The 23,942-nt window shown below is 47.4% G+C and overlaps 1 long non-coding RNA gene across 1 annotated transcript in view; it reads left to right on the top strand.

The window, feature by feature from the left end:
- Positions 1-23,942, top strand: part of LOC112397609 (uncharacterized) — a 121,928-nt gene that overhangs the window by 58,356 nt on the left and 39,630 nt on the right. Inside the window, exons 3-4 of the long non-coding RNA XR_003002830.1 lie at positions 3,629-3,865; positions 23,028-23,096. This is a non-coding gene — a long non-coding RNA (uncharacterized LOC112397609). The remainder of the gene's footprint in view (positions 1-3,628; positions 3,866-23,027; positions 23,097-23,942) is intronic.

The following is a 23,942-nucleotide window of genomic DNA, read 5'->3' as shown; positions in this document are numbered from 1 at the left end:
TCAGTCTTCCTCTTCCACTGGCCCAAACAAATTACATTTTTTTTAGTTCTTTCAGCAGTGAGGAATGGAAGATTAAAGAAATGGGCTACTCTTAAAAAACCTTTCTCCATAGACATTCCTTCTACGACAGCTGCATCCCTGGAACCCCGGTCTTGGGGCTGTGGACATGGTGACTCTTTCTCGGCTGAAAGATTTCAAGCAAGTACTTGCTCTGCACCCACCCATCAGGTTCCAGAAGCTCGCCTGCTCACAGGTGACAGGCTTTTGTGCAACTCAGCCTGTGGAAGGCCAAGGGGAAGTACATACGGCATTTTTATTACAGCACTGTCCTTGTTTTTTTTTTTTTTTTTTTTTTTAAAAAAAAAAATTTTTTTATTTTTTAATTTTTGGCCGTGTTCGGTCTTCGTTTCTGTGCGAGGGCTTTCTCTAGTTGCGGCGAGCAGTGGCCACTCTTCATCGCGGTGCGCGGGCCTCTCACTGTCGCGGCCTCTCTTGTTGCGGAGCACAGGCTCCAGACGCGCAGGCTCAGTAGTTGTGGCTCACGGGCCTAGTTGCTCCGCGGCATGTGGGATCTTCTGGGACCAGGGCTCGAACCCGTGTCCCCTGCATTGGCAGGTGGATTCTCAACCACTGCGCCACCAGGGAAGCCCAGGACTGTCCTTCTTAAAACAGCCTGGGAGCCTGTGGTTTGAATTATAGAGTGTCTCAGGAGAGCTCCTGGCATCTGGTTTGACAATCATCCTTTTCAAAATGTAGTCTTTTGTGAGCTTGTGGCCCAAAATGATATGGTAAAACTGATGCTGGGGACTCACAGTTGTTTAAGTTGCAATAGTCATGCAACTAGAAGAAGAGAATAAATTAGATTGAACACTGGAGGAATTTAATAAAATGGAGCTTATTAATGGAAGCCCTAAATAATATCTATCTGCATAGTGGGGGCTGAAATGACGGCCCCTCCAAAAGATATGTCCGTGTCTTAATTCCCAGAACCTGTGAATGTGACCTTTTTGGAAAAAGGGTCTTTGCAGATGTGATCAAGTGAAGGATCTGGAGATGAGGTCATCTTGGATCATCTGGGTGGCCCGAACTCAAATGACAGGTGTCCTCATAGGAGACATACAGGGGGGAGACCCAGGGAGGAGAGGAGAGGCCGTGGGACCACAGAGGCAGAGGCTGCAGCGATGCAGCCAAAGCAGAGGCGCACTGGGAGCCAGGCGAAGCTGGAGGAGGCGGAGGACGGGCTCTCCCTGAGGGCCTCTGCAGGGGCGCGGTCCCGCTGAAACCGTGACCTCAGACTGCTGGCCTCCAGAACTGTGAGAGGCTACGCGTGTGGGGGAGACGGAGGATGCCCCCAAGTGAGCAGGAGCCAAGGGCGACACAAGAAGCTAGCGGGGGCAACGCTTGCCCCGCTCAGGGCCAGGCCCAGCCCCCGAGTTCCTTCCTGTCGTGCAAGCTGGGCCGGAGTCTCAGAGGCCTGCACATGTCTTTGAAGTGTCCCTCCGTGTCCTGACCTCACTCTCGAGGGTCACCCCTGATGCTCTCAGTGAAAATAAAGCACAGCTTCCGTGAAGTGTCCCCAAAATCTCCACAAAGAAGGAAGTGCCGCTGAGCAGTAGATACCACTCCCAGGCAGAGGCCAGTCCTGGATGACCTCGCTGACTTTGGGGTGTCCCTGGGGGGAAGCAGCTTGCGCTTCCCCACAGAGTGTGTGGCAGGATTCATTCACCTGTGACCGTTACCCTGTCCTGAGGTTTCATCCTGGGGGAGAGTCTTCCTCCTGAAGGCTGATTTCTTACGATGCAAAACTGGGCCGATCTGCTGAGGCCCAGGTGTTCCAGAAAAGACATCGCGTATGTGAGATGGACACACGGGGCCTGAATTCGATTCCAAGTTACGAGAGTTCATGGAAGACAGTTTTGGACTTCAGAGTTTCTTAACTGTCACATGCACGTTAGGGGACGGGACATTTTGTGGAAGGAAAGCTTGCTCCCTTCCTGCTTCTCCCCCCTCGGCACCCCTCCCTCTCCCACTTGTGGGCGCCCCCTTTAGATGTAGAGGAGGGAGCATTATGTAGCACGTCACTCCTCAAAGACCTGCAGCACCCACACTACCTGGGAGCCGGTCAGAAATGCAGAGTCATGGGCCCCACCGGACCGATAAAATCCGAATCTGCATTTTGACAAGATTCCCTGGGTGGCTGGAATGCGTGGTCAGGTTTGAGATGTGCTGATACAGTGGTTAAGATGGGTTTTAAATCTGTGCCAAATACTGCGTGCCCAACAGTCGTGGCTCTGATTCTGATCACAAGTCCTGCAGCATATTAACTGTGTAACTGGGGCGAGTTACTCTGAGTCTCTGTGTCTTGGAATCCTCATTTGTAAAGCGTGCAGAGAAGTACCTATTCTATAGCATGTGGATGGGATCCTGTGGTGGAACAGACAGAAAGCTCTGGGTCACTGGGGTCGTGGAGATGGTAGTCAGCCCTTGCCCTCCCTCACCCTCCTGGCACCTGGGACCCGGGCCCGTGCTCTTAGCAGGAGGGAGGTGAGAGCTCTAGCCTGACTTTCCGGTGCTCAGGACAGGGGGCAACAATCGGCCCTCTCACTCATCTTGGCTTTCACCTGCCTCATCCGTGGGTGTTGAGATGGCAGTGAGGCCCCTGAACAGCACCCTGCTTTTTATTATTTCATTAGGGCTTTTATTAATGTTGTCATTTCTCTGCAGTTGAAAGAATTCATGAGTTTCCAATTTACAAATGCAACATATTTTAAAATTGCAGTTTTTAAAGGTTAAGTTGTAAGTTTCAGGCCCCTAGAACCAGTGTCCTCTGGAGGAAGAGCCAGTCCCTCCTGCCCTCGGTATCTGGGAATTAGGCCATGGATGCCGAACAGACTGTGTCTAGTAGTGGGTGGAGAAACATGCCCCCTGCGGCAAGGCAGGGATTAGAAAGACCGTGGTCTGGTGCTGTGGGAGAGGCTGCACAAGGTGGGGAAGGCGGAGCGCCATCTGCCCAGGACACGCCTTTGGCTCATCTATGCTATGAATCCCCTGTGGCTCATTTTATAGTCTGCAGAGTCTGTTTTGATGGGTCTCTTTGCCTGGAAGAGAATTTTCCATCTTCTCTGTAAAAATCTTCAGAGTCTTTGGCACATGACTTGACCCTCACGGTGGATGGATTGCTTTGTCACTAAGCCCTGAACACTTAGAGTACACAGGCATTTTCCCGATGTGCAGTCCTAACCCAGTCCCCTCCTGTCCACTTATTTCACTTATATTGAGGGAACTCAATAAAAATACATGGTGGATGGGCCATCAGTATTGCTTTAACAGTCAGGGCAGATGTGGGAAAGGGAAGCATGTCTAGAAATGTGAATATGACAAGGTTTAACGAAGGAAGGGGAAGTCGAGCGCAGGTGAATGCACTGGGTGATTTTTTTCATAACACTCTTCGTGTTTGGCTTGGAAGCAAAGAATTCTAAGGATACTCCATGAATTATTGTGGTAGCCACTAAATTTTTCATGGAAAAAACCGACTGTCCCAAATCTTGGATAACTGCCAGCAATAACGCCAGAAAGGTCAAAATATAATCTTTCTGTACTTTTGACCATCATGTTGGCTTTCTTCCAGCTGTAGATCTTGCTGACACTGCCCCGTGGAGCCACCACTCAGTCAAGTGACAACTTCTTTTGCCGTCGAGACCCATGAGCCGATGACTGTCAACCGGGGAATGTCCCCTACCTTCTCCCCAGCTCAGCCCATCATAACCGGTTATTACTGCATCTGTGTGCGACCACACGGATTGTGCGCTGGAGGGAGCCACGTCCCTGGATGCTGATGCTGTGGGAGCCTGAAGTAACTTTCCAGGTAATTCCATCCATAAAAAGCCTTTACTTTTCCCTTACTGATTGGAATCTTTCAAGTGAACCTGCCCTCTTTGGCCGAAATTGTATTGCAGTTGCCTCGGTTCTCTGCCCCTCTGGTCAGATATGAAAAGAGTCTTGCTGCTTCTTACACATGGGGCTGCGTACCGACACTCCGCAGTCCACCAGAAAGTCTCCCAGGGCTTAACCGGGGCTACATGTATATACTTGCGCATAGGAACGCCACAGCCTCTGTTAGCAAACAATCATCCAGATTTGGGGCTTGAATTCACATCCAATCTCATACTTCTTGTTATGGAGGGGAATCGCCTACTGATTTAGGGAGGATTGGGGGAAATGGTCATCGGGGAGCAGTGGTGCCAGTGGTTAAGTTACTGAGTATGTACTGTGTGTTAAGTGTGTGAAGCAGTTTTCACTTAAACCATTTGGCACCCGAGGTCGACAGCATGGACATTTGAGAGTTTTAAGTTCCCACCCAGGGTTTCTTGACTAGAAAGTGACACAGTCTGGATTCCAGTTGAAGTCCAGTGATGCTGAAGCTTCTGGTTTGTGTGTCTTACCAATAAGAGATGGCAACACGTTTGTTACTAGTACCTATTGAGCTAGGAATACAATAGAGTGCAGGTCCTGAGTGCGGATTCCTTTCCACATTGGAAAGAAAGATGGTGGGAGACTGTCTTCCATGCTGATTCGACCCGCCCACCGGCCCCCAGAATTCCCACTCCTCTTGGTTCCCTGCTTGTCATCGTCTCTTTCCAGAAGAACACAAACTCCTCCTGGACCCGCATTGAAAATTCACAAACTTTCCACAAGTTTCAATAACTAGTTGTGGCTTTTTTTTTTTTTAATACTCATGGGTAGCTGGGTCCTGGAGAGCTTTCAAAGCCCCCTGATTTTGCCAGCAGACTGAAGAAGGGAAACTCCAGTCGCTGGAGATGAAGGGGTGGAGGGAGGAAATGGTGTGTGACCAGGCATGAGCTGTGTGTGTTGGCTTTGGATGACAGTTCTCTCTTGCTCCATGGGCCTTAATTGGCTGATAGAGCGATTGCCTTGGCCAAGTGTCCAATTAATACCCAACATTTGAGGGTTGGTTTTCCAACCCCAGTTGGATGAGTTTCTTGGCAAAAAAGGGTAACTGCTGTAAATTCAATTCACTTCCTTGACTCTGCACCCACTCTATAATGTAAGGATATCACTCCGTCTGGTTAATGCCAGACAAGGATCTGTGAGCAGATGGGGAATTTGAATTTTCAAGTTTGAAAAAAAAAAGAAAAGCATAAGTGTGAGTGTGAGTTTTATGCGGTTACCTTGATACTCCCTCCATCTTGTGGAAAGTATCCTAAGTCCCAGTGTTGGAAGGCAGGACTGCAGAAGTGAAACTGCTGAGCCTCGAGGCTCATGCTTGCTGAGAAGCTCTGATGAGTGGCCAGCTACGATTGGCTGTGGGTCCAGGGAAACCTGCACTGAGCTAGAAAACAGTAACTCTGCCCCTGGTGTGGGAGATGGTCTCAGATGGTCAATGCCGTGGTCGCAGCCTGGAGGTGGCCGTTCACTCTAGAACAATGGCAGCAGCTCGCCCTGGGAGCTGCCGCTTCTTAAGCGCGTGACCTCAAGTCACTCGATGTGATTCATAAAGTTGGGGTGATCAACACTGTCCTTTGTTGCCAGGTTGACATAATGAATACAAGTGAAATTTCGAGGACGTTCAATCAGCGTCGGCTCCCTTCCCATCCGTCACCCGGGGCGACTGGCGCAGGTCCGTCTTGACTCTTTAGGGGCCTTGATGCTTCATGCTGTCTTGGGGAACCACGGATGGCGTGATGCTTCGCTTCTAAATATCCACCCCATGATAGCAAATTCCTAGGAAAACAAGCTTGGGAGATGCTGTCGCTCCCCCGCCCGGTGTAGCATCCTAGCAGACAAGCTGTCTTGGAGCCGGAATTTCAGTGTTTTCACTCACCTTGTGTACTGCAGGCTGCCCACTCACTACTGCTTCTCTTTACAAGGCTTGGCCTGGATTTTCTTCCTTTTTCTCTTGTTTACCACATGGAATGAAGCCTGTTTGTCAAAACTTCCTTCCCCTTGATTTACTTTGACCTGATTTTGAAAGCAGCAAGTCACTTTATTCAGGCTGCTAGAAAGAGCACTAAACCAGGTGTCGGGGTGCCTGGATTTCTGGAAGACATTCTTCTTCTCTCCAGTGAGACATGTGACGCGTGAAGTAGGCGCCACTGGCAGGAAGCCCAGCCTTTGTCGCACACACGTGCTCGCTCACGTCTGGGCCCCGAGCTTCCTACCTCCATCCGCAGGGCCAGCTGCATCAGGGTCTGTCTGCTAATCACTCCTGTGTGTTACCCAGCCTACCCGGTTCCCCTGGTGCATCTGCTGTGGGTAATTCGGTAGTTGAAGACAGAAACTCCCAATTACAGGGAATCCACGAAGCACTGGAGTTTGTCAAATGGTCCAGCCCAGGTCTGTGTCATTTTGTTTTGAAAAGAAAGAAAACTCATTCAGGACCCCTTACCTTTATTCTTGACTTCTGAAATGATCACTGTGGACAGAAAGCAGGTTGTTCTTCAGGAGTTACCAGCAGACCTGGCCTGCCTGGGGACGGGCTCCCCCTGACGGCGAGGTGCTGTCAGTCTGCGCCCGCCTCAGCGTCCTGGCCAGCGGTGGGCCCTCCCGTCTTTGCCTGCTTCTCCCTTCGTCGGCTCCTTCGCTGCGGCAAGCTGTGCTCCCGGGGGAAGGAGCATTTTACTCTGCTTCCCAGATGTCGCTCTTTGGAAAACGGAGCCAAGGGGAACGAAAGGCATTTATTCGCGTCTAGTACAAGGAGGTCTGCAGGTGAGAACTCCAGGCAGGGCAGAGGTAGGTGGGCCCTCCAGGGTGGTGCTTGGGACCTTGGCGGAGGCCGACTCAGGGCTGGCCAGGGGCCCTGTCTGGTGAGGGCCTCTGAGGTCAGCTCTGAGTTTGGGCTCTGGAGCAGCCACTTCTAGCATCTGTAAGGTCGCATTTTTCTCCGTGCCCTCCAGCTTCAGCAGTGTGTGAGGAAGTGTGATGTTCTAGACGGTCTTGTTGATGGTGTGTGGAGCAGGCCCCGTCCCATCCTTCAGAAAGAACGGTCCAGGGCAGGCCCAGACTCTCCCCTGAGACCAGAGTGGTGGAGGCAGCAGAGTTCCCAGCGGACCAGGCATCGCTGGGGTCACTGCAGAACTTCTAAGACAAGCAGCCTGGAACCCAGGTCTCACAGATACGGTGATGAAATCCTACATCTGGAATCTCTGTGTGTGGCTAAGTAGAGTGTGGGCTAGTCTACCTGAAGCTTCTAGACTTCCTTGCTTAACTGTATACCATGGACGCCTTTCAACCTCAACCAATTTTCAACGAATGCTAGAGTGACCAACTGTCTCAGTCAGCTTGGGGTGAGGCGTCTTGGTGCCAGACTGTCGGCTAAACCGAGGGAGCTCTGGGTAAAGCGGTGTGAATTAGTCACCCTGAGAGTGTCGCCTTGTGCCAAGGCCTCTGTGCTGTGTGGCTGCATCTACTGTCTAAAACAGTGCTTTGAGGGGAATGTTCCCTCAGTTTCAAAGAATTTGTAAACAAGAGATGAAGTGAGTTTCCCAAGGCCACTTACCTAGGAAGTGACGGAGTCCGGATTTCATTAGGTTGCCTGGTTTAAATCCAGTGTATTTGTTATCTACTGCTGCAAACTTGCCAGCTTAAACCAACAATAAAGGGTTATTAATCCACAGTTTCTGCAAATCAGAAATTCAGGAGCATCACAGCAGGCGGTTCTGGCGCAGGGTCTCTCGTGAGGTTGGGGTCCAGATGTCGCTGGGCTGGCAGCCTCTGGATGCTGGGCAGGGGGCGGAGGGTCTGCCTCCGGTGGCACCTCCCACGGCTGTTGTCAGGGAACCTCAGTCCCTCTCCACAAGGTCCTCACAACGTGGTGGCTGATTGCCTCGGAGGGAGTGATCCCAGAGAGCAAGGAGGAAGCCGTGGTGTCTTTATTATCCAGCCTTTGGAATGACGACCTGTCGCTTCTGGAATGTCCTGCTCCGTGTGGCAGGGACCATGCCGGTGAACAGCAGCAGGGGAGCACCCCTGGGGACCTCCTAGACCATCGGACTCAGTGTGTGTCTCACGGCCCATCTCGGGTATTTGAGAGGAGACTGTAGGACGAGACATGGAAAATGCACACAGGTGAGACACACACACGTGAATATTCATTATCTTGTAAATGCCGTTGTTCACATACTCAAGTGAGTGTACTTTTAAGATAGTCACCATCTTGGTGGACTATATATTTATCCTGATATTTATCTTAATGTTTCCATGACACCAGATACTTTCCTTTTGAATGTTAATTATGGATGATTATCCCTAATTTTCTAAATTTTATAGTATGAACGCATGCATTACTTTTATACTTAGAAGAAAGTTTATTGTTAAAACCATTTTTTATGTATGCATGTTAACACCTATATGGTGACCACAGCTTGGAATTCTTGGGACCTCATAGAAAGCAGTCTGTTGAGATGCTTCAGAAGGCAAACGATATCCTGTTACTAGTAGACACAGTTATATGTAGAATTATGTATTCCATTATAAGTACAAATGCACTCCATTACCTGGAATTCAAATCAGGGGAAGACAGGGAGGTCAGGAAGCCAGGGATGCCAAGCACAAGACGCCGGGTCCAGAGAAATGGCAGACGCTTGGAGTGGATTGTACCCAGGCTTAGCACGCATCGTCGGGTGGTCCACGTTAATTTGAAGGAGCTGAAAAGCCACACTTTCTGAACCTTAGTTACCTCATTAGTAAAACAGAGGAAGACAGTGACCCTGTGCTTTCAACTCCACAGAGCTGTCGTAGAAAACAGAGATGAGAGACTGCACGTGACCATGCTGGGGAAGCCGGCGAGTCCCAGGCTGGAGGCAGGTGCCGGCTGCGGTCACGTCTTAGGGCTGCATCTCTGGAGGTGCCCTGCGACTTCCCGCAGGCAGGGCTGCCACCCCAGCCATGCCCAACAGCTGCCCTGCAGCCCTGGGAGCCTTTCTCTGAGCCACACGTCTTGCCCCAGGAGGCAGAGCCTCGGCCAACGTGTTTCCCTGTGCTGCTGGCTGGCGGGCAGGCTGTGTGGTTGGAGACGGGCTGCTGGCCGGGCTCTTAGGCCTGGGTGGGCGATCGGGTGGGCTGGGTGTGCACGAGGCCTGGTGCTGGTGTCCATAGGGCTGGCATCAGGCCACAGAGGCTCCTAAGGAAGCAGGCCCCGATGGTCCCAAAGGTGGTAAGGGGAACGTGCATGCAAACCCATAACACTGTTTTCACGTGCCTTGCCACACTACCAGGCCAAAACCAGGAGGGGAGTTGGGTTTCATGGACAAATATTTCTTTTTCACTCCTTTTCTTATAAAACTATCCCCAACCTGTCCAAATTGTCTGGAAGCCATTCGTGTGTCAACAGCAGGCGGTTTTACGGGGATGGCGGGAGCACATTCCCTGCTTGGACTCTGGGCTCCGTGCGGAAAATGAGCTGCTGCTAATGAAGCCCAGCTGAGAGCCCCCGAGGCCTCCATGAAAGTTTTATATTTCAGACCAGGCTTCTGCTCTGGTGCAAAGAGTGGGTGCAGGTAAATGGTTAACAGCCGATTCTCCAGAGGGGAAAAACCCAGAATCGTAGCATTTGCCAATTTCCATGGTGTAAGTATTCTCACCACGGCCAAGATCAAGGTACTGACACAGTATCAGGGACTGCAGAGTTGGTAAGAGACGCAGAGCATGTGTGAGCCCGCTCCAGGACACCACTGGGTCCAGATTTACGTGTCAGATGCACTCTTTACCTCTCTACCTCGAGGCAAGACGAGCGTCTCAAAATCAGCATGTGCGGCACTGGACTAATGAGCTCTGCCCCCCACCCAGCTGGCTTTCTGCCAGGCTTTCCTCTGAGTGCGCGCGCAGCACCGTGCAAGTCAGGCCGCAGACACCACAAGTCACCCTTTGCGTCTCCCTCCTTCCTCACCACCACATCCAAGCCGTCACCAAGGCCTGCCGATTTCACTTCCTAAATATTCACAATCTGATTACCTCCCCCCAGCCCCTGTCATCACTATTGATTGCCTGCATTATTGCAAAAGGCCAAGTGGTTTTCCTGTATCCACTCGTACCCACACATACACTCAACCCATTTCCTAGTATTGAGAGAGAGAGATCCCTGAAAAAATGCAAATCTGAGAACATTGTTCCTTTGCTTAAAGCCTTCGATGACCTCCGATGGCTCAGGATAATAATCAGAATCCTTCGGGTGGCCTGAAGGGACATGGGTCTCCTGCTGCCCCTTCAGCCTTAATCCCGTGCTGCTCTGGTCCTGTGCCCCTTGCTCCTGCCTTGGCCATGCTGCGTGTCCTTCAGGTCCTCAAACACACCAAGTCCTTTTCCGATTCAGATCTTTGTACAAAGTGTTCTCTCTGCCTGGAGTCACTTGGTCTGACCAACTCCCCATTCTTCAGTCTCAGCTAAAGTTTTTTAGAAAGGTCGTCTCAAACCTCCCTCTGCTTTTATCTTTCACAACGTCCTGCTCTTGGTTTGCTCTCCCATCAGCAGTGTAGGAAAGTCCTAGTTGCCTCATATCCAAGCCAACACTTGGTATTATCAAGCTTCAAGATTTTTGACAACCTGGTATAGTGGCATCTCGTTGTGATTTTAGTTTGCATTTCCTGGGTTACTAATAAATTTGGGCATTTAAAATGTTTATTGCCCATTTAAATTTTCTGTTGTGTGCAATGCCTGTTCGAGTTGGTAGCCCATTTTTCTATTGGGTTGTCTTATTCTTATTAATTATTAGTAGGAACACTTTACATATGATGGATACCAAAGTTTGTGAGTTACATGTATTGCTAGTATCTTCTTCCATTGTTTGCCTTGTTTTCTCTTTTAAAGATGTCTTTTAACAAAAATAAATTTCAAACTTTAAGGTTATCAAGTGTTTTTTCTTTTAATTTCTAGTACTTTTTGTATTCTTTAGAATTTCTGCTTGTAAGGGCCTGTTGAGCTAAACTCTGTCAGGTTTTGTTCCTCTAAAGGTAAATTATTTTCTCTTCATTCTTGGAAAATTAATTTGACTAGGTATAGAATTTCAGGAGGATCATAATTTCCTTTCAGTATATTGAAAAAAAAAATCCACTCATTTGTGGCTTTCATCATTGCTGGTAAGAAGTCAGCCTTCAATATAATTCCTTCCTTTTAAAGGTTTCTGACTCGTATGTAAAATCTTTGTTTTTGATGTTCTTCAGTTTTGTTATGATGTATCTACTTTTGGATTTCCTTATTTATCCTGCAGGGAATTGACTGGGCTTCCTTAATCTGAGGGTTTGAGTCTTTCAACAAGTCTGGAAATTTCTCATTCATTCTCTCTCTTTTTTTTTTAATTGGACTATAATTGCTTTACAATGTTGCATTAGTTTCTGCTGTACAGCGAAGTGAATCAGCTGTATGAATACATATAACCCCTCGCTCTTGGACCTCCCTCTCACCCTCCCTAGCCCACCCATCTAGGTCGTCACAGAGCACCAAGCTGAGCTCCCTGTGCTGTATAGCAGGTTCCCACTAGCTATCTATTTTATACATGGTAGTGTATTTATGTCAAACCTAATCTCCCAATTCGTCCCACCCTCCCCTTCCCACCCCGTGTCCACACATCTGTTCTCTATGTCTGCGTCTCTATTCCTGCCCTGGAAATATGTTCATCTGTACTATTTTTCTAGATTCCACACATATGCGTTAATATACGATATTTGTTTTTCTCTTTCTGTCTTCACTCTGTATGACAGTCTCTGGGTCCATCCACGTCTCTGCAAATGGCACTGTTTCGTTCCTTTTTATGGCCGAGTAATATCCCATTGTGTATATGTACCACATCTTCTTTATCCGTTCATCTGGTGATGGACACTTAGGTTGTTTCCATGTCCTGGCTATTGTAAATAGTGCTGCAATGACCATTGGGGTACATGTGTCCTTTTGAATTATGGTTTTCTCAGGGTCTATGCCCAGTAGTGGGATTGTTGGGTCATATGGTGGTTCTATTTGTAGTTTTTTAAGGAACTGCCATACTGTTCTCCATAGTGGTTGTATCAATTTACACTCCCACCAACAGTGCAAGAGGGTTCCCTCTTCTCCACACCCTCTCCAGCATTTATCGTTTGTAGGTTTTTTGATGATGGCCATTCTGACTGGTGTGAGGTGATACCTCATTGTAGTTCTGATTTGCATTTCTCTAATAATCAGTGATGTTGAGCATCTTTTCATGTGCCTCTTGGCCGTCTGTATGTCTTCCTTGGATAAATGTTTAGGTCTCTTTTGAATATTGCTTCTTCCCCATTTATATCCCTTATCTCCTGCTAAACTCTAATTAAACATAAATTACAGCTTTTCATTCTCTCACATCTCTTGGTGTCTCTGGGTTGCATTTTGAATAATTTCTTCAGCTCTACCTGCTGGTTTCATAATTTTTTGTTTGGCTGTGCTTCATCTGCTGTTCAACTTGTCTGATGACTTTTGAAACTTGATTATTATAATTTTCATTTCTAGAAGTTCTACTTTAAATTTGATTCTGTTTATAAACATGCTTGGTCATTTTAAAAGCTCTAAAAGATTAAAAGAGTTATTAAAAGATTAAAATACTAATTTTTTATTTTTTGATAATTTGTATGTTTAAAATCTTTACCTGGCCTATTCTGGGTGGGTATATGTCTATGTACCTATCTATCTTATCTATCCACCTATTATCTATCTATCTACCTACCTACCTATCTCTACGACACAGAGATATGCCACCATATTCTTCTTCAAGGGAAGAGTTGATGCCCAGCTGTGTGGAGGCACGAGGTCAGCAGGCAGCCTCCATCTGCAAAGTGCCGCCTCGCCTGTGCCATGCCCTGCTCACAGCAGCCTGGATCTGGAAGCTGCGTGAGGGTGTCAAGCCTGGTGCAGGATGACCCTGATGGACAGTATTCTCACTGGTGCTTTCTGCTGGGTTGACAGGGTTGTGTCAGAGCTACACTGAGTTCAACTTTCCTTCTGCTCAATCATGCTTTTTTTCCATCCCCTTCACAGTTACTGATCCTAAAAACATCTGTATTCCAAGTTCTGGCCTGGCGGCTGCTTTCAAAAAAACCCAGTCCACAGTGTGTGCGGGTATGTGAGTGTGAGTGTGTATGTGTGTGTGTGCATGTGTGTAGCCGCGTGTGTGGGTGTGTGTGGATGTGGGTTTGCGTGTTCTGCTGCTTCTTACTCATGGCACCCTGTTTTCTTCCATGTTTATGCTCCTGAAACTATCTGTTGGAATTCTGTGAGAGGTATTGAGATTGGGCCTCTTTTGAGGATATAAGAGATTTCTGCTGTCGGTTGCCTGGGAGTATGACCGACTCGGGATGAGTGTGAGTTAAATTGTCTGTGTTTTTCCAAACCACAGACGTAGTGTGTGTCGTCTGCAAACCCCTGTCAGCGGGAATGCGGTCATGGCTTCCCCGGACAGGCTCGCTCCTCACTCCCCGTCTCCGAACTGGGCCTCTTCCCACTGACCCGGATTCTGAGGCTGTGGACATTCTAGACCCCACCTGTATGTAGTGTTTTCCTGCCTTGGGTGGGCTGAAGCCTTCACTTCCTGTTTTTCCTGCCACCGTGGAGCTCTCTAGTGGAAATGGAAGGTCACAGAGTTCAGTGCATAGACTCAGGGTGAAGGCTGGTTTGGGTCTTGCTTCCTTTCCAGTGTTTCACTTTGAAACTGGAAACTCATGGTTCCGGGCGTCAAAGTGAGACAGACTTCTCACTTTATTGCCAAATGCTGATTCATAAAATTGTTACTTTCTTTTGGTTCATATTTATCCAGACTTCCTTTATTTTTCTTTTTTTGAAAGGGGGCTGAGTCGTTTAGGGCTTCTGGTCCTCCACACTGATGGACACAAATGTCTGGAGTCATGTTTAAGTAGACGTAGGATATGGTCCATCCGTCTCCAGCCCCGCCTCTCCCTGGAGCCTGGGGGATGGGGCTGAAAGTTCAAGCATCTCATCATGGTTGGGTCTTTCTGGAGAGCAGCCCCACCCTGCAGCCATCTGGGAGCCACCAGGATTGGCCTCCTTAGAACAAGTGATGCTCCTGTCACCCAGGAAGTGCCAAGGGGTTTAGGAGCTCTGTGTCGGGATCTGGGGGATGGGCAGAGACCAGTATGTTCTCTTGTCTCTCATCCCGCCTTCCCTGTCTCTACACAATCCCCGTTTTAAGACTCACTCTCCTTGATTTAAGTTTTGATGGTGGTTTTCTCAGCTGCCTCCCAGCCCTCTGACCTGATTGAGCGTGTCTCTGTCTTCATCTTACTACATCTACGGAACACTTCTCAGAGTTGGTTATTTCCGAGCAGGACAAAACTGTTCCAGGAAGCGATCATTCCTGCTGATTCCATCCTCACAGGTTAGCAATCTTAACATTCGGGGCACATCTCACTATAGCAGGTGCAAGGAAATGGAAGACTGAGTAAAGCGCTCGCTGGCGACGCTACAGTAGTCATCAAACGTGCGTGGGCATTGATCACCCAGGACGCAAGCTGACTTGTGAGAACACAGAGATGGGGCCGTGCTCTCAGAGTTCTTGTTCAGTTGGTCTGGGACAGAGCCAGAGAATTTGAATTTCTCCCGACCTCCCAGGGACCACTCTTAGAGAACTGCCATGCTGATACGATGAGACAGGTGGTCACAAAGCTTCACGGTAGTCAGCAGGTAGTGCTCATCGTTAAGCAGTAAAGTCCAAGTCAAGCTTAATGTGAGCTCTGTCCAAAGGAAGCCACTTTTTCGGGCTCCCCGATTTCTTTGAGGCACATTCTGCTCACTCGTTTCCATGTTGTACGTATTTAGTCGTCTACACATGAAGGCAGACAGAGGAGGTGAGGGGATCTTGGACCCTAAAGGTGAGGAAAATGCCATCAGAACTGTGCCTTCCCAGCCTCCTGTACACAAAGGAAGATGAAGAATGGCTAAGGGGTTTCTGCTGGTGTCTCCATGTCGATATTACGGATTTTAATGGTTGATGAGAAAGAAGTGTTACAACGTTTCAGGGACCCAGATCAACCAAAGGCTTTAGATCTAAGTAAGACCGAATCTTACTTAGAACAAGAGCCGGAAAACTGAACTTGTACCGGATACAATACAGACAAGACATACCGGAGAAGCACCATTTTGATATTGATGATGAAATATGAAGCTCATAAAAATGAAAACACACCAAAATTTCCAAAACCAATGATCAGGAGAGTTTCTGAAGTAATGGACCAAGCACAGCTGTAGCAAGGGACCTGGGTAAGTGACTTGGCTGCAGTTTCCTTGGGAGCTGCCTAAATCTTGTCTTTGTTCTCAGAACTCACATCTGCACTCACAGCTAGTCTGAGAAGGTGACCCTAGCTTTTTTTTTTAAGATGAGTGAAAATTGTACTCCAGAAGGAAATCAGAATACAAGTAAGAATAAAAATAGAAAAGCAAATTTAAATCCATAGAGTTAAACCTTTAGTAAACTAGCTTGGGTGTAAGTGCACTGATCTGTTTTATATTCATTGTAATATGGTGTCCCCTTGACGTGCTTAGAGCATCAGAAAGACTTACACCTATTAAATCTTTGGAAGAGTCTGATTAATTTTTGTTACCGATCATTTGTTTAAATGTTGAGTCAAATTTGTTAACTTCATAACTTTATACTTAACAGAAATTTAATAATTTAGCTTTTTATTTAACAGTTAGGTATATGACGAGGGTGTAAAATATTTAGAGAAGTGTTAAGTGTTTAAAAAAGAGTCAGTGGAGAACAAAGTACAAATGATGGTGAGCTTCTTTTCCTCTCCATATATAAAAGCTGCTCAGATATTGAATTTTTGTCATAAAACAGATTGGCCAGTTGAAGAGACAACTAATCTCTTTTATAGAGAAAAGGGTATTACGTATTGGCTGTAGAGTATCCTACGGTCTGTATTTGTCAAGAGATCCCTTTCTCAATTGATAAATTTTTGTTGATGTGGTTAGTCTGCAGGTTCTCCCTGTCTGTTTTTCACATAGCTCACTGCTGAAGCTGTAATTCTTTTTTTTTTTTTCCAAAAAGAGCACTATTACTTATTATCTGTGACCATTTTTCAATTCCACAAGAGAATAGATGAACTGCACAGTCTCTGTAATCTTGTAAAGGCATTTGGCCTGGAAGATGCTCCTTGGCTGTGTGCCCATAACAGTGGCTCCAGGGACAATGTTTAGTTAGTCCAAAGTGAGCAGCTTTAACTTTTACTGCTTAATTTCTGATCAGCTCTTCAGAATTGGCTCAACATTCAGTACCAGGATGAAGTTTATGAGAAGGAATTGCCATGTCCAAGGAAGAACCAAGACTGCTGAGAGGTTACAGTATGAAAACCGAAAAGGAAAGAAAAATCTATCCTAAACTGATTTTATTAACTGTTGATAATTACTTTAGAGTATTTAATACAGTCTCCTACTGTATCAACCTGTATCGGGAAGCTGCATTCACGCAATCCTTCTGGGAAGCCAGTTGGTGGCCCAAGCTGGCTCGAGGTTTGATGGGAAAAACCACCAGAGGGCTGGTAATTCGCCCATTTCCCTCTTTTTCTTCCCTTCCCGCTTTACCCACCTTCTCTTCGGGCTGTTGAAAATTTATTGCCTTTCAGTACTTACACATGATGTTTTCATAGGCTCTAATGAGGTCCCAGCAGTTTCTAACAATAACAGGACGTTCCCGTTCCTGAGATACATTACGTGTTTTCCCTAATCTTTCTCCCTTGAATGAAATGCTTAGAAGGATGTTAGCCCCCAATTCCCTTTCCTTTACCGTGATAGATAGTCCAGTTACTAAATAGAGCTAAATACTTTGCTGTGACTTTTAATACTCATTTGATTTTGAATAGAATCCCACAGAGAAGAGCACTTGTGTGCTCTGAATGTGCTTTCTGGTAGATCGCCTGAGCATGGGTGAAGCACCTGTTTGCCATCCTGGCCAGCCCTCCATCCTGATGGCGATTCTGGGGACATTCCCTGGTCATTGTGGGGAGCTGGTCAGGGCAGATGCTCCCCTGTCCCTCCGGTTCTGATTCTAGCCCCACGTGAGCCCGGCCTTAACAAGGACTCACCCCCTTGGCCCAGCTGGCTGGAAAGGTCGCATCTCTGGCTGCCAGACGAGGAGGTGTCTTTTAGGAGGAGGATTTGTGGCCACGAGCTCCCCCCACTGCCTTCTGCGGTAGCAGGGTCGGGAGCCAAGTCTAGAGGTAGTTTTCTCCTTAAAGATCAGACAGATTAAAAGTAAGCAACAAAGAAAGGAGCACGCCGTGTCCCTGACAAGTATCTGTGATGTGACACACGGGCACTTGGGCAAAATGGGCACCTTCCTTTGAGGAGCTGAGATGCAGGGCTGCCTTTCAGCCGGAAGGGGCTCTGAGGAGGGCACTTGCCATGACCCTGGGGCGGCAGCTCTAGTTTGGTGCTGGGCACCAAGGCCGGGTGCCTTTCACTCTGCCCTGAAGTTAGCATGTTATAAATGGGCAGGTTGGGTCTCCAAACCAGCGAGGAAGCCAGCTTGAAAAATCGTCCTGGGAAAAGCAGGAATCATTTGTTCTCCGCTCGGAAAGTCGCTGTGCCCTGAGAGGACGGCAGCTCGCAGAGCCTCAGACCAGCGCCCTCGGGGTCGCCGCCCGGTGGCCGCAGGTCTCCCCTCGTCCCAGGCGTCCGCTCCCGGCCTGTCCTTCACCACTCACACTCGGGGCTCGGTTTCTGCTCACCGCTTCTCTTTAAAGATGACCTGGAGACAGCTCTGAAGAGCCTCCCGTTTCCACATTGCTGTGGGAGAGGCACAGCGGGGCCGGTCCGCACGGCCTGTGCTAACCCTCGTTTTCCATCCTGTCTGCCTTTGCGCTTCACACTCGTCACGACTGATACACGTTCCAGCCGGGAGCAGAGGCAGTAGGCTGGTCGTCTGCTCCACGGGGTCCCCAGGTCCCATCCTCGTGCCCCTGAGTCTGGCTCCCCGAGTCCTAACTGGGGGGGCCTCCTTCCACCCTTGGGCAGGTGCCCCCCCCCACCCCCGCCGAGGATGTTCTTTGTAGGGTTGGAGCCCCAGGATCCATTTTACTTAGTTGTCTGTCCATTTTTTCCAAACAAGCTGTCTGTCCCCAAAAAAGGATCAAATGGAAAACTTCATAAATACTCCAAATGGGGGAAACAAGAAGTGGAATAAAAGTGATGTAGCTATTGACAGAAAACATGCTGTCATTTCTCCTCTGTAAATACATAGTATCCATTTTCAGAAACAGGCTATGCCTAAAGCTGAAGAAGAGCCCGCACGGCCTCCCCGGCTTTGGGACACTGTCGAGAGCTGCCCCCAGTGATGTGCGGGTGCCCTTGAGTGGTGTGGGGCACGGCTGCAGGGCCAGGGAAACCTCTGAGAAGTAGGTATGGTTTCTAGTGCAGAAATGTAAAGTGATGCTTGGCGGGGTCCCTAGGGGCCGGGGTCCTGTGACTTGCTGGACAGATACTTCTTCAGCATCCATCATCCCAATTGCCATGAGCTGATTTCTAAGCCATACCCAACCTCTTCTTATAAACCTTATTCAGATAATAATAAAAAAACTAGCATTTGGAGATGCTTACTATCCTCTGGGCACTGGGCTAGGACTTTACAAGGACCGACTCTTCCAGCCTTGACAGCAGTCCTCAGTGGTGGGCAGTGTTGTCATCCCGTTTTACAGATGAGGAAACTGAAGCACAAAGGAAGGACTAGCTTTCCTGATGGCGCAGCTGAGAAATGATGGAGCTGAGACTCACACCCAGGTCCTTGGGCGCCAGAACCTGTCCCCTTGTTAGTATCCCTTTATTGTGGATTAAGAAAGGCCTAGAAAAACAACCAGAAGTACACTGTGAACTAATTAAATGTTTTTTTATTGACACTGTTCGGAATTCATAGAAGATTAAATGAATATAATTATGATGGGCTTGCTTGACCTATAAAGTACAACAGATGGTGTTCGATCTAATCGTGGGTCCTTATAACTGAGAGGCATGGGAGTTCCCAAACAGACAGAAGCGGGGACCCTGTGAAGGTGGGGGTGAGCCTGGAGTGACGTGGCCACAGCGAGGGGAGGCTGGCAGCCCCCAGAGGCTTCAAGAGGCAAGAAACAGACCCTCCCCTAAAGCCTGGGGTGGGGGGAGGATGGAGTACAGCCCTGATGACATTTTGATTCCAACCCAACGATACCAGGTTCAGACTTCCGGCCCCCGGAGGGTGATTACCTCAATTCTATTAAGTAGAGCTGTAATCATTCAAGGGCAGAGGAGGGAGAAAAGGAGGATTTAGTGTCTTATCCTCTGTATTGCATTAGTCTGAACCAGTACTTTCACACATTTTGACCTAGTACTCGTTTTCACTCTTAAAAGTTATTGAAGACCCTAAAGAGCTTATCATTATGTATAGTTTATCTACATATATGTACCATATTAGAAATTAAAACTGAGCAAATTGAAAATACTGATTAATTCACATAAAAATAAAAATGGTAAACCTGTTACGTGTTGACATAAAAACCATAATTTTGTGAAAATGGCTATATTTTCCAAAACAAAACAATTAGTAGAGTGGCATTGTTTTACGTTTTTGGAAAACTCCTTCCTTTCTGGCTTGGTAGCTAGAAGACTATTGGGTTCTCTTACTTGCCTTGAATTCAGTCTGTTGCAGTATGGTGTTTTGATTGAAATGTATGGAGAGAATCTGGGCTCACATACATGTAGTTTCAAAAGGAGGAATATTTTCACAGACTTTTGGATAATTGTAACTTCTTCTTTGAGTCTTCATAAAAATTATCATTTAATAATTTTTAAAAGTTAGTTGTAATGTAGAATCTGAAAAGATATCAGTGAACTTTTGGAACCGTGTTACTGTAAAATCCATTGGTATATTTGGTACTTCGAATGGGTCTTTTTCACCCATGAAAGACTTTTATTTATTTATTTTAAATTGTGGTAAAATATACATAACATAAAATTTACCATCTTAACCATTTTTAAATGTACAGTTCAGTAGTTTTAAGTACATTCGCTTTGTTGTGTTGTAATCACCACACCATCCATCTCCAGGGTTCTTTTCATCTTGCAAACCTGAAACTCTGCCCCCATTAAACAATAATTTCCCATTCCCCTGCCCCCCCGTCCCAGGACAACCACCGTTCTACTTTCTATTTCTAAACATTTGATTACTTTAGGTACCTTATGTAAGTGAATCATCCAGTATTTGTCCTTCTGTGGCTTCTTTCACTGAGCATCATGTCCTCAAGGTTCCTCCACGTTGTAGCAGGTGTCATAGTTTCCTGACTTCTTAAGGCTGGACAATATTCCGTTGTATGTACAGACCACATTTTGTCTATTATCTGTCAGTGGACACTTTGGCTGCTTCTGCCTCCTGACAGTTGAGTATAGTGTTGCAATGCACGTGGGTGTGCACATACCTGTTGGAGGCCCTGCTCTCAGTTCTTTTGGATGGATACCCAGAAGTGGAATTCCTGGATCATAGGTTAATTCTGTTTTTCATCTAATGTAACGCCTTACTGTTTTTCACAGGGGCTGCACCATTTTACAACCCCACCACCGACAGAGCACCGGGGTTCCAATTTCTCTACATCCTTGCCAACGCTTCTTTTCCTTTTTTTTTTTTTTTTTAATAGTAACCATCTTAACAGGTGTGAAGTTATATCTCATTGTGGTTTTGATTTTCGTTGCTCTAATGATTAGTAATGTTGAACATCTTTTCATGTACTTTTTGGCTGTTTCTATATCTTCTTCTTTGCCCATTTTTTAATCAAGTTATTTGGTTTTTTGTTGTTGAGTTGCAGGAGTTTTTATCTTCATATTAACCCCTTCTCATTTATATGATTTGTAAATATTTTCTCTCATCTCATAGGTTTTCTTTTTGCTCGGTTGATGGTGTCTTTTGATGCACAGAAGTTTTAATTTTTTATATAGTCCAATTTGTCTATTTTTACTTTTGTGGCCTGTGGTTTTGGTATCGTGTTCAGGAAGTCCTTGCCAAACCAATGTCATGAAACTCTTCCCCTATGGTTTCTTCTAAGAGTTTTATAGCTTTAGGTCCTACATTTAGGTGTTTTTTTTGGGCTGTACACGGGCCTCTCACTGTTGTGGCCTCTCCCGTTGCGGAGCACAGGCTCCGGACATGCAGGCTCAGCGGCCATGGCTCACGGGCCCAGCCGCTCCATGGCATGTGGGATCTTCCCGGACCGGGGCACGAACCCATGTCCCCTGCATCGGCAGGCGGACTCTCAACCACTGCGCCACCAGGGAAGCCCCATACATTTAGGTTTTTGATGGATTTTGAGTTAATTTTTGTATATGTATAAGGTAAGGGTCCAGCTTTTCACGTGGATGTCCAGTTTTCCCAGCACTGTTTGTTGAAAAGACTCCTTTCCCCAGTTGAATGGTCTTGGTACCCTTGTGGAAGGTTAGTTGACCATGTATGTGAGGGTTTATTTCTGGGCTCTCTATTCTGTTTCATTGGTCTATATGCCTGTCTTTATGTTACCCATTCATGATTTTGTAATATCATTATTGATCACTTTGAAAATTATGGTTCATGGAGTTTTTACATTTTCCAAATGTTGACATGTTTCACTTACAATATCAAAGTATCAGTATCACCACCAAACTCATCAAAAAGTCTTAAGGCATTGGTAAGCTGCTCATGGGGGTAGATATAAGATTTCCTAAAGTCTGAGTTTTACTAGGTAGCTCAAATTTGTATCATTGCCAACAAGACTGACAGCTGTTTGCCTTGTAGTGACAGGGTCACTGCTTTTGTTTCAAGGTAACTTCTGCCAGCTACCCATATCTGAACCTACGTATGGTAAATAATTTCAGGTACTGATAAGGGCTGGAGTTGGGACTGGGGCCTGGGGAGGCTCCCTTGAGGAGCTGTGTTTGAGTGCAGTTCTGAATGAAGTGAAGGAGCGAATCACAGGAAGATCTGGAGGTAGAATGTTCCAGGCAGGGGAAACAGAGGGTAAAGGCAGGAATGGAACAGCAGGAAGACCCGAATGGCTGTGGTGGGATGAGCAAGGGGAAGGGGATGGAGGCGGATCTTACAGGTGTAGGAGCCAGGCTACAAGAGCTCCCGGCCACAGACAGGACTTTGGGGTTTATTCTGAATGAGACGGAGGCCCCTGAGGGTGTGAGCAGGGAGTGCTGTGACCTGGCCTCTTAAGTGGTCTGCGCCGCGTATCGAATGACCACAGAGTCAGCAGCGGGAAACAACGCACATTCATCACGTCACGGTTTCCGTGGGGAGGGGTCTGGGCACGGCTCAGCTGGGTCCTGTGCCCGGGGTCTCCCAGGACGCAGGGTACCGCTGGGCTGGGCTCTCACCTGGAGGCTTCGGACGCCTCAGGCTGCTGGCGGGATCACCTCCTGGGCCTGTGGGATTCAAGGCCCCTCGCGCCTTCTGAGTCAGCACGGGTGCAGGGCTGCAGCGCAGACGGGCGGAGGCTACACACCATGGCAGAGTCACTACACGGCCCCGCCCACACTTGGACAGGGTGAACGTGAACGTGGATGTCAGGAGGTGGCGGTCCAGGAAGCCACAGCGAAGTCCATCCACCGCACCTGACATGTGCTCTGAAAGACCGTCTCAGGCTGAGGATGGAGAGGAGACTCCATCTATCTACAGGGCAGGGGTGGCGGGGCTTCAGTAGTCCGCAAGGCCTAGTGACAAAAGGCGGTCTTCGCTGGAAATTAGGAAATCATTCGGGATGTTTTTTCAACAAATATTTATTGAACCCACTATGTGAGGGGCATTGGACTGGCTTGGGGATTAAGTGAGGAAGTCAGATTTCTCATTTTTGAGAAAACATTGACTTGAGAGGGCAAAGGGCAAGCGTTAGTTGACACTGGTTGAGGAGTACGTGGGAGGTGAGGATGTAGTGACAGCCACTTGGGGTGTCTGCATAGAGCTCGGAGAGCCCGCAGGGCAGAGGAGACGGGAAGGGGCTTGAGGGAGCCCAGAGTCAAGAGGGTGTTTTGTGTATGTATTTTCTTTTTGTGTGTTTTTCTTTCAGGCTGAAGGGTAGGAAGAGTGGAGAGAAAGAGATCGAAGGTACAACAGTGGGACATTCCTGAGGAGAAGGGTAAGGTCCACGAAGGGAATTACCTTAAAAAAGGAGGGAAGACGTCTTTTCTGAAACAGTCTCCATAGTTCTGCCTTTTCCAGAATGTCACATAGCTGGAAAATACGGTACATAGCCTTTTCAGATTGGCTTCTTTCACTTAGTAGTACGCATTCGGGGTTTTTCAATGTCTTTTCATGGCTTGATAGCTCACTACTTTTTACTGCTGAATAATATTCCATTGTCCGGATGAACCGCAGTTTATTTATGCAGTCACCTGCTGAAGGGCATCTTGATTTTTGGCAAATTTTTGCAAGTATGAGTAAAGCTGCTATAAACTTCCGTGTGCAAGTTTTTGTGTGGACATAAGTTTTCAGCTTCTTTGGGTAAATACCAAGGATCATGGTTGGTGGATGGTACGGGAAGAGTATGAGGTAAGTGCAGTAGAATTAAGTTCCTTGAAAGTGAGACTGTGTTTTTGTTAAGGAAGCATGACCGCACCAGAAAGAAACAAAGGAGTTGAGGATATATGTGCAGATAAGTGACTCATCGCTGAGTTTAGGCTGAACAGGTTTAAAGGGAGGGCCTCACCTGAGAGGCCGGGTGCATGACTGGACGCACCTGGAGAGGGAAGCATGATTGCAGCTGCCCACTAGAGGGGCTGAAAGAGAAAGAGAAGGTGGTGGGAGATAGAAGTTTTTAGTGCTGTTAGAAACTGTATTTTCCTTAAGAATAGATCAATTCTGCAGGAAGGAGACCTTCAGCATATGCAACCGAGGATGATAAAAGGAAGGGGGAGCACAGTCAAGTCAAATAAGAAAGTACCTGTTGACCATCTGCTTTGTGCCCTGCTGTGTGCCCGCCTTT

The sequence above is a fragment of the Neophocaena asiaeorientalis genome, unplaced genomic scaffold (genome assembly GCF_003031525.2).
Source record: "Neophocaena asiaeorientalis asiaeorientalis breed wild unplaced genomic scaffold, Neophocaena_asiaeorientalis_V1.1 scaffold1644, whole genome shotgun sequence".
In the NCBI taxonomy this organism is placed as follows: domain Eukaryota; kingdom Metazoa; phylum Chordata; class Mammalia; order Artiodactyla; family Phocoenidae; genus Neophocaena; species Neophocaena asiaeorientalis.
This window is presented reverse-complemented; position numbering and strand designations above follow the sequence as displayed.